This window comes from Hyalella azteca, unplaced genomic scaffold (assembly GCF_000764305.2).
Source record: "Hyalella azteca isolate HAZT.00-mixed unplaced genomic scaffold, Hazt_2.0.2 contig3780, whole genome shotgun sequence".
Taxonomy (NCBI): domain Eukaryota; kingdom Metazoa; phylum Arthropoda; class Malacostraca; order Amphipoda; family Hyalellidae; genus Hyalella; species Hyalella azteca.
Window position 1 is genome coordinate 231,981 of NW_025934016.1, and position 8,903 is coordinate 240,883.

Genomic DNA, 8,903 nt, shown 5'->3' on the forward strand with positions numbered 1-8,903 from the left:
TACAATTTGTTACTCTACCATAGGTGATTACAATAAATTTCTCTATTGAGCCTGGTAAAAAAGGTAGAAAAAAAATTGAAACTATTTAGACTTTAATAAAATAAGATTGAGATACAATATCATATATTACTTCATACTTCTGACTTCAATCTTCTGACATTAAAATTAGTACTTGGCACCTTTACTCAGCTGTTGGAGTTTTACTTTCTTATGTTTACGAGACGCCTGTAGGAGACCACCACTGCCTTGCTTCGAATGGACTATCATGATACCTTCTCTGAAGAACGTAGCCTACAACACTTCTTGACTGTAACATTATCAGCCGCACGCCACCAGATAGATCACATCCATTGAATTAGATTATTAGACCAACAAGCCCACAGGAAATAAGACTGACGTCGTATGGCTCCAGCGTCGTCTGCCAATACGCGAAAAAAAAATTTACACTACCCGGACGGAGCGCGCCGAAGCCGACCGTATCTGTCCAGTGTGTCGAATCAGCCTGCGGTCGAACGGCCACGCGTCGTACGACGATAAATTTTTGAACAGAACTATGCTATCTGTAACCTAACCTCAAATGCTGTGAGCTAAAACTTACGTAATTTAGCGAAGCTGTGGAAGTCGCTCGTCGAAGGACGATAGATTTTGGAACAGAACTAGGCTTTCTGAAACGTAACCCCAATGTTGTGAGCTAAAAATGACGGTCTGGTGGTGCACGGCAGGATGCATGCAGTTCCACTGGCGACCTGGGCTGGTTGGTCAATGGTCACAGTCCGTTGTCCGCAAGTTACAGTTCGAGCTAAAACCAGGGTATGAAGTGATGATTCGATGCAACGTTCAGTGGTGCATAACCACTTCTCTCTGGGCAATTCGCTTCAGAATGTGGTGGCGTAAAGCTCCTAATATTTAAAGCAAGATGATGTCACGGGCAGTCACGGGCTGGTTACCTACCTACCGCGGCTGATTGGTGGTCATCCGGAAATATACTAGGCGTTTCTTTCAAGGTTGATTGGTGCACAATTTTGGTGGTGCACGGCTGCGTACCCGCGTTTACATTGTTCAGTATGCTGGTCGATTCGGTTATTGTAGGCGTTAGAGTCAAGCTCTACTGAACTTGTTACAAGTTTCATTCGTTTTATTTATTGTGTGTCCTACGGTTAATAGGAAACGTAAATTTAATAAGCAAGGTAAATATTTTTAAACAATCGCGTGCGGTTATAACCCCATCTCCTGTATTTTGTACTATTAACATCTTGCATCTGACAATTTCTCAATTTCAATACGAAATGGGTCTTTCATTTATAAATCAGCCTAGAAAACGAAAGACTTATTTTCAGAGGCGCGATTGCTTATCATGACACGAGTTTACTTGATGAGATTTAATTCAACTGAGATGAAGTCATACAGTTTGTGCTTTAGAGCACATCATTTTTGTCTTGGGACGCCTGTCGGAGACCACCACTGCCGTGCTTCGAATGGACTATCATGATCCCTGCCCTGAAGAACGTAGCCTACATCTCATCTTAACTGTAACATTATCAGCCGCACGCCCCCAGACAGATCACATCCATTGAATTAGATCAATCAGCCCACAGGAAAATAAGCCTGGCGTCGTATGGCCCAGCGTCGTCTGTCAACACGCGAAAAAATTTTACACCACCCGGACGGAGCGCGCCGGATCCGTCCGTATCTGTCCCGTGTGTCGAATCAGCCCGCGGTCGAACGGCCACGCGTCGTACGACGATAAATTTTGGAACAGAACTTTGCTATCTGGAACCTAACCCCAGAAGCTTTGAGCCAAAAGTTACGCAATTTAGCGAATCTAGCGACGATAGAGTTTGGAACAGAACTATGTTTTCTGAAACCTAACCCCGGATGTTGAGCTAGAAGTGACGGTCTGGTGGTGCGCTGCAGGATGCATGCAGTTCCATTGGCGACCTGGGCTGGATGGTCGCAGTCCGTTTTCCGCAAGTTACAGTTCGAGCAAAAGTCAGTGTATGAAGTAATGATTCGATGCAACGTTCAGTGGTGCATACCCATTACTCTCTGGGCTATTCGCTTGAAAATGTGGTGGCGTAAAGCTCCTAATATTTAAAGCAAGATGATTTCACGGGCTAGTTACCGACGGATGGCCTAATCTGCGTCTGATTGGTGGTAATCCGGAAATATGCTAGGCGTTCCTTTCAAGGCTGATTGGTGCACAAATTTAGTGGTGCACGGCTGCGTACCCTTTCCTTTGTCTTCAGCCAATGGTGTGTATTATATGAATACAGTCTTATGTATTCTTAAATGATGCAGCATGCAGATATTTTAAATGTGATTCATGAATAAGTTTCATCAGAGTGTTCAGACCAAAGAATGATATTCATTATAATTAGAAATGGGAATTACTCAATATAGATAGCCACCAAATAATTAGGGTATAATTCTGGTAATGTGAGTTCATATATTCAAGATTGATGATCATTGATCCAGCCTAGTAGCATGATCAGTCAATGCCCAGGGGGCAGGGTGGCCCAGTGGTGGGCAGGGTGGCCCAGTGGTTAAAGTTCAGAGTACCAAGATATTGGCGCAGAGAGGCGCGGGTTCGATCCCAGCTCTGTGCGCCAGTTTCTGGTCAGAATCGGCAAGGAGGCCGAGCGGTTAAGCATAGCAGAATTGTAGCAGTGAGTTGCGAGTTCGCGACCGCAAAATGCTGTGAATGTTCTGCGATGTTAAGAATCGGCGACAGGCCTACGGCTTAATAACGCTGAAACCGCTATTATTATTATTATTAATGCCAATCAGGTACAAAATGTTAGCTAAATATAAAATAAAATTTAATTGCACATTTTTAAATCAAATGTGATATGTGCACATAGCCCATGTTTGTATATAACCCCTTCCCCCTTAGGGTCCCTTGCCAAATTTCACCTTGAGGCATTAATCCCCAGAATGCACAAATATTCTAATAGTAATATCCAACTATGATGATTATTTTTCTTTGACATCAATTATATCATCATCATTCATAAATAATTTGGGAGCGCAGCCCTACACCACAAATTTACCTCATAAACAAGCCCTAGCGCCAACGCCTACCCTATAATGCAATAACTAAACTCAGCTCACACTCAAGAAGCTGTAGGTAACTGATTCATCTCCCCACACCAACTTTAAGCAACACCTACCTCACTCCTCAGCCTGCTGAATCAAATAGTCAATTGTCAACAGGTCCTACTTCACAGAATTTTACCTCATACTATCACTTCTTACACACGCCGTAAGCCTTACTGGCCGCAGACCACGCCGGATCACCGTAAACCTGCTCTGCTATCTGCAGGACTGACGTAATCCCGCCGCACTCCACGTGCAGAAGCGCAAACCGCCGTCCCGATAACGCCATGCTCCGGCTCTCCCCCTTCGCAGCCCTAAGGCTTTCTTCAATTGCAGATTAGTTGTACGCCAGAGGTTGGGTCCCTCCATCGCGCCAGGCGCATTACTGATCGGGCAACGAGAAAAGCCTTCTGCGGGCTGCGAAGGGGGAGAGCCGAAGCATGGCGTAATAGGGACGGCGGTTTGCGCTTCTGCCTGTGGAGTAGAGCACGATGAAGCAGTGGCTGTGACGTGACGGCGCTGTTGTGTTATGTCGGGCGCTTATTTTCAAAAGTTGCGAAGGCTCCAGGCTGTGTTTAATACAAGCACGCAACAGTTTGGCTATTTGCCCACGGCTGTTGCTTTGGCGGCTTGATGTTATCTGGCTGATTGATTCATTTCCAGGAAAAGAAATGGCACCTATGGCTTTAGGCACTAAATCACACAGGCTAATATGCCCTCTAGCGTGATTACGAGCGGAAAGGAATAGATATTGAATTATTGGCAAGGGCTATGCAGGGGTCAATACTGCGTCCCAATAATTTTATTACCTAAGTAATGCTACATAACCTGGTACCTAATTTTCCTCACTTTCTTAGCCCCTAACATAAACACAAAACAGTATTTTGATTTAATCTGTAGGCATGCCATTAGCCTTACCTGCTGCTTTAGTAGCCTAGGCGCCAGTGTCGCATCAAATACAAGGATCTGATACTCAGTCTCACTGAAACATGCACAACATCGTAAATAAATTGAGAAGTATCAGATTAAAACTGAAATAATTAATTAGAGATAATTAGAAATCAACTCGCTTGACTAAAGCAAGAGTCGTTGAAGAGCGAGCTTCATTTATTTCGGTCATCTTCTGAATGATCGGACAGGCACTCATTACGGCCTCTCAGCAAGTCGGTCGGCCTTGTTTGTTAGTATCCAATTTATTTTTTATACACGATAGAAATGCACTATAAGCCCTATATGCTTAGAGACAGACTAGCAGAAGTTACTGGAACTTTCTATAAGGATTTTGAGGAGGGCAATTTTTTTTAATTGATCTCAAAGACGATACAAAAACAACGTCTTTCACGACAGTATTTGCATTTTGGGCCCACGGTGACGTCACAGTCGGAACAACAAACGACATCCGCAAGGAGCAGCTGCTCGTGGGTTAACCTTGTATTAATTCAACCATGGGCTTAGCAGCGTCTGCCAATACGCGAAAAATTTTTACACCATCTGGACGGAGCGCGCCGGAGCCTTGCAGTGATTATGATGTCCGCCATATACTCGTCCTTATCTTTCCCATGTGTCGAATCAGCCGGGACGCAGTATAAACCCCTGCATAGCCCTTGCCCACAATCCAATATCTATCCCTTTCCGCTCGTAATCACGCTAGAGGGCATATTAGCCTGTGTGATTAAGTGCCTAAAGCCATTTCCTTTCTTGAAAATGAATCAATCAGCCAGATAACATCAAGCCGCCGAAGCAACAGCCGTGGGCAAATTGCCAAACTGTTGCGTGCTTGTATTAAACACAGCCTGGAGTCTTCGCGACTCTTGAAATAAGCGCCCCACATAACAACGCCGTTACGCCACAGCCACTGCTTCATCGCGCTCTATTCCACAGGCAGAAGCGCAAACCGCCGTCCCTATAACGCCGTGCCCCGGCTCTCCCCCTTCGCATCAGCAGAAGGCTTTTCTCGTTGCCCGATCAGTAATGCGCCTGGCGCGATGGAGGGACCTAACCTAACCTGGCGCACAACTGATCAGCAATTGAAGAAAGCCTTATGGCTGCGAAGATGGGGAGCTGGGACATGGCGTTTTAGGGACGGCGGTTGCGCTTCTGCCCGTGGAGTGCGGCGGGATTACGCCAGTCCTGCAAATAGCAGAGCAGGTTTACGGCGATCCGGCGTAGTCTGCGGCCAGTAAAGCCCGGTCGCACACGCTCAGTTTTACAAAACGATTTGTCTGCGCAGTTCTAATCGTTGCAGATAAAACGTTGCGTGTGGACGGGAAAACTGCGCAGTTTTGGAGCCGGCGGGAAAACTGCGCAGTTCCATCGAAATCTGAGCTCCAGAGCATTTCGATTAACTGCGCAGATAAGTCGGAACGTGTGGACGGTAGCACAGTTTCTCGATTCGATTTATGCCCAGTTGCAACTTGTCTGGCGACAAAGGCGGACTTTCGGTAATGTTCTCGGGAATTTTGCTCTTCTATACGAAAGTTTTTCTTGCATTTGGCGAGTAAAATTCAAGGACTATAGTAACAGGGACAAAAAAAGTGGAGACATACGATGGCTTAGTAGAAAAATTCAAAGAAATCGATGAAAGCGCAAACAGAGAAACAGCAGTAAAATAAGTTGAGGAGCATTTACCGTAAATAATTGGGAATGAATAAAAAAATCGATTCCATCTGGACCTGGAGAAAAGACATCTACAAGCCATCTCTCTTACATTTTGATTCCTCGCATTCCCTAAATGATCCAATCTCTTTTTAACAAGGAACAATGCAAAAATTGATCAAAATACTGCCTTCTCCATGGCACGTCTAGGATAAATTTACGGCCTGACTCGCGGCCGGTCTCCCCAAATTCGATGAGCATGGAATATCTCCCAAAGTAATGAACGTAGCTCGATAAAACTTGGTACACGTATTCATTAGGACTTAACGGTGATGTTTAGCACGTGACAATTTTTTTCGATTTTGCCTTCGTTTGCGAGTTATAAGGCTTTATCTAATGTAAAAAATTATCACGAGCTAAACATGGCCGTGGGAGGTTAGGTTTCTATATTCAAAGTTTCGTTCAAATCTGTACAGTAGTTAAGAAGAAATGTCATACTCACTGCAAATTTCGGCACGTATCGTCATATAACTCACGAATGAAGGTGAAATTCCAAAAATGTTCACGAGCTAAACATCACCGTTAAGTCCTAAAGAATACGTGTACCAAGTTTTACCGAGCTACGTTCATTACTTTGGGAGATATTCCATGTTCACCGAATTTGGGGAGACCGGTCGTAAAATTTGTCCGAGACGTCTCCATGGCGGCGAGATCGCGTAAAACTGAGCAAACTACTCAGATAAGTCGGCACCGTGTGGACGCTCTAAAAATTGCAACGATTTCATTCCGACTGAAAACTGCGCAGACAAATCGTCGTGAAAACTGAGCGTGTGGACCGGCCTTTAGGCTTACGGCGTGTGTAAGAAGTGATAGTATGGGGTAAAATTCTGTGAAGTAGGACCTGTTGACACTTGACTATTTGATTCAGCAGGCTGTGGAGTGAGGTAGGTGTTGCTTAAAGTTGGTGTGGGGAGATGATTCAGTTACCTACAGCTTCTTGAGTGTGAGCTGAGTTTAGTTATTACCTTATATGGTAGGCGTTGGCGCTAGGCTTGTTTATGAGCTAAATTTGTGGTGTAGGGCTGCGCTCACGAATCAGCCTACGGTCAAACGGCCACTCGTCGTAGGACGATAAGTTTTGGAACAGATCTATACTATCTGAAACCTAACCACAGATGCTGTGCGCTAAAAGGGACCGTCTGGTGGTGCACGGCAGGATTCATGCAATTCCACTGGCGAGATGGGCTGGCTGATTTGTCGCAGTCCGTTGTCCGCTATTTACAGTTCGAGCTAAAGTCAGGGTATGAATTTATGATTCTGCAACGTCCAATGGTGAACGATCATTACACTCTGGGCTATTTGCTTCAGAATATGGTGGCGTAAAGCTCCTAATATTTAAAGCAAGATGATGTCATAGCTGGTTACTGACGGATAACTTATTTCGCGGCTGATTGATGGTCATCAGGAAATATACTAGGCGTTCCTTTCAGGGCTGATTGGTGCACAAATCTGGTGTTACACGGCTGCGTGCTCGTCTGTTCTTGAACGCGTTCATACACGGAGCGGTGACGTGTTCATTTTCCACATGCCGGTAACTCGAAGCCAGACGTGTTGTCGCGACGATTGGTTGCAACGCAGTTTTTTTAGTTTATGGCTGTGGCCCCTGGTGTTGGTTCTTGTTTCAAATTTAAGCAATTCTTTTGAGACCTTATTTCCTGCCTAAGACATCATAATGTTTCTTGTCTAACACAATATACATAGCTAGCAATGATACAGTTGCCACACGCCGCCATAAAAGTTCCAGTGACACACCATTGAATTCGAATTGAACGTTTACTGGATTCTCTTACATTAGAGCATGAGAAAGAAAAAAATGCAAATATTAAATTCATGTGATTGTTTAAATCGTAAATTTAAGCAATCGAGAATGAAAGCTCGAATAACAAAACAAACACGTACGTGCGCACGCACGCGAACGGGCACTGACTGTATTCTGTTATATATATGTATACATATATGTCGTGCCGAAATCGCGGAATTTTCAATTTCTTGCAATTCGGCAGCTAATTACCGAATCTGTAGAATCCAGCATTTTGTTGTTGATTCAGAAAATCGCACGTTAGAGTTAAAACATAAGTCAAAAGTTAGAGTTAGAGAAAAGGCCAGATAAAGTTCGGTCAAGTTTTTTTATATTTGAAAAAACTTGGCTGACTGACCTAACCCCAGAGTCCTATAGTATAGAAATGATGATTCTACACATTCGGCTTTAACTGGCGGCCGATTAGATGGAATCGGCAGTTCCGCGATTTCTGCACGACATATACATGCAATTAGTTACGCAAGTGCAGACAAGCTCGCCCATGCACCTCCGGTATGATTCTGCTCATTTCTACTGTGGGCTTGAATGGCAGCCTCTGGGCAGTTTATAGGCTGGGTGTGGGTAGTGGGTAGGTTCGGCCAAGCCCATTCTTGCCATACTCTCAGGAGACGGTAAAGTCGGCAAAGCGACTCTGACTGTTCGCTGATTGCAGATCTAGAATAACCTTACCCCAACCATTGCGAGTCTCTCGCGGAGTCTCTATCATACCTTAATTTTTGTTAGGGTTGGAACCTATTAGGTGTAAAATATTCAATTTGCTCAATACGTTTTCTTTGTTGTAGATCTTAGATTAGCTCAATGCGTCACATATGAATTAACTGCTTATATGTTGCTAGATATGGCATTTAATTAAAGATTGGATCTTGAGTCGTATTTAGCAGCCGATGACGAGTAAACTCTGTCTTGTCTGGAGGATTCATCATCAATAGAGCACATATTTTAAGTGCATTTTAAGCTCTAGTAATCCAATGGACGAAATTTGCAGCAGTCATAAATAGAAGTATGATGGCTCGGAGTGACCGAGCGACTGAGGTTACCATAATTTGAACAGTGAGTTGGGGGTTAGAAACCCACAGCTAGTTGTGAAACTTCTGGTCAAAATCGGCAAGATGGTTAGGTGGTTAAGAATAGGCGACTGGCCAATGCGGCCTAGTCAAAGCCACCTCTATTTTTTACTATAATAACAATTTTTTATTAGGTTGACGATTGCACGTACTGTATATTTTATACCTAGTTTTTCGTTTACAGTGTACGTGTCACAATTTGTTTGGTATTTCTTATTTATTTATTTACCACATGTGTTTTGTTAACAGCTACAAGTTTGTGCACTCTG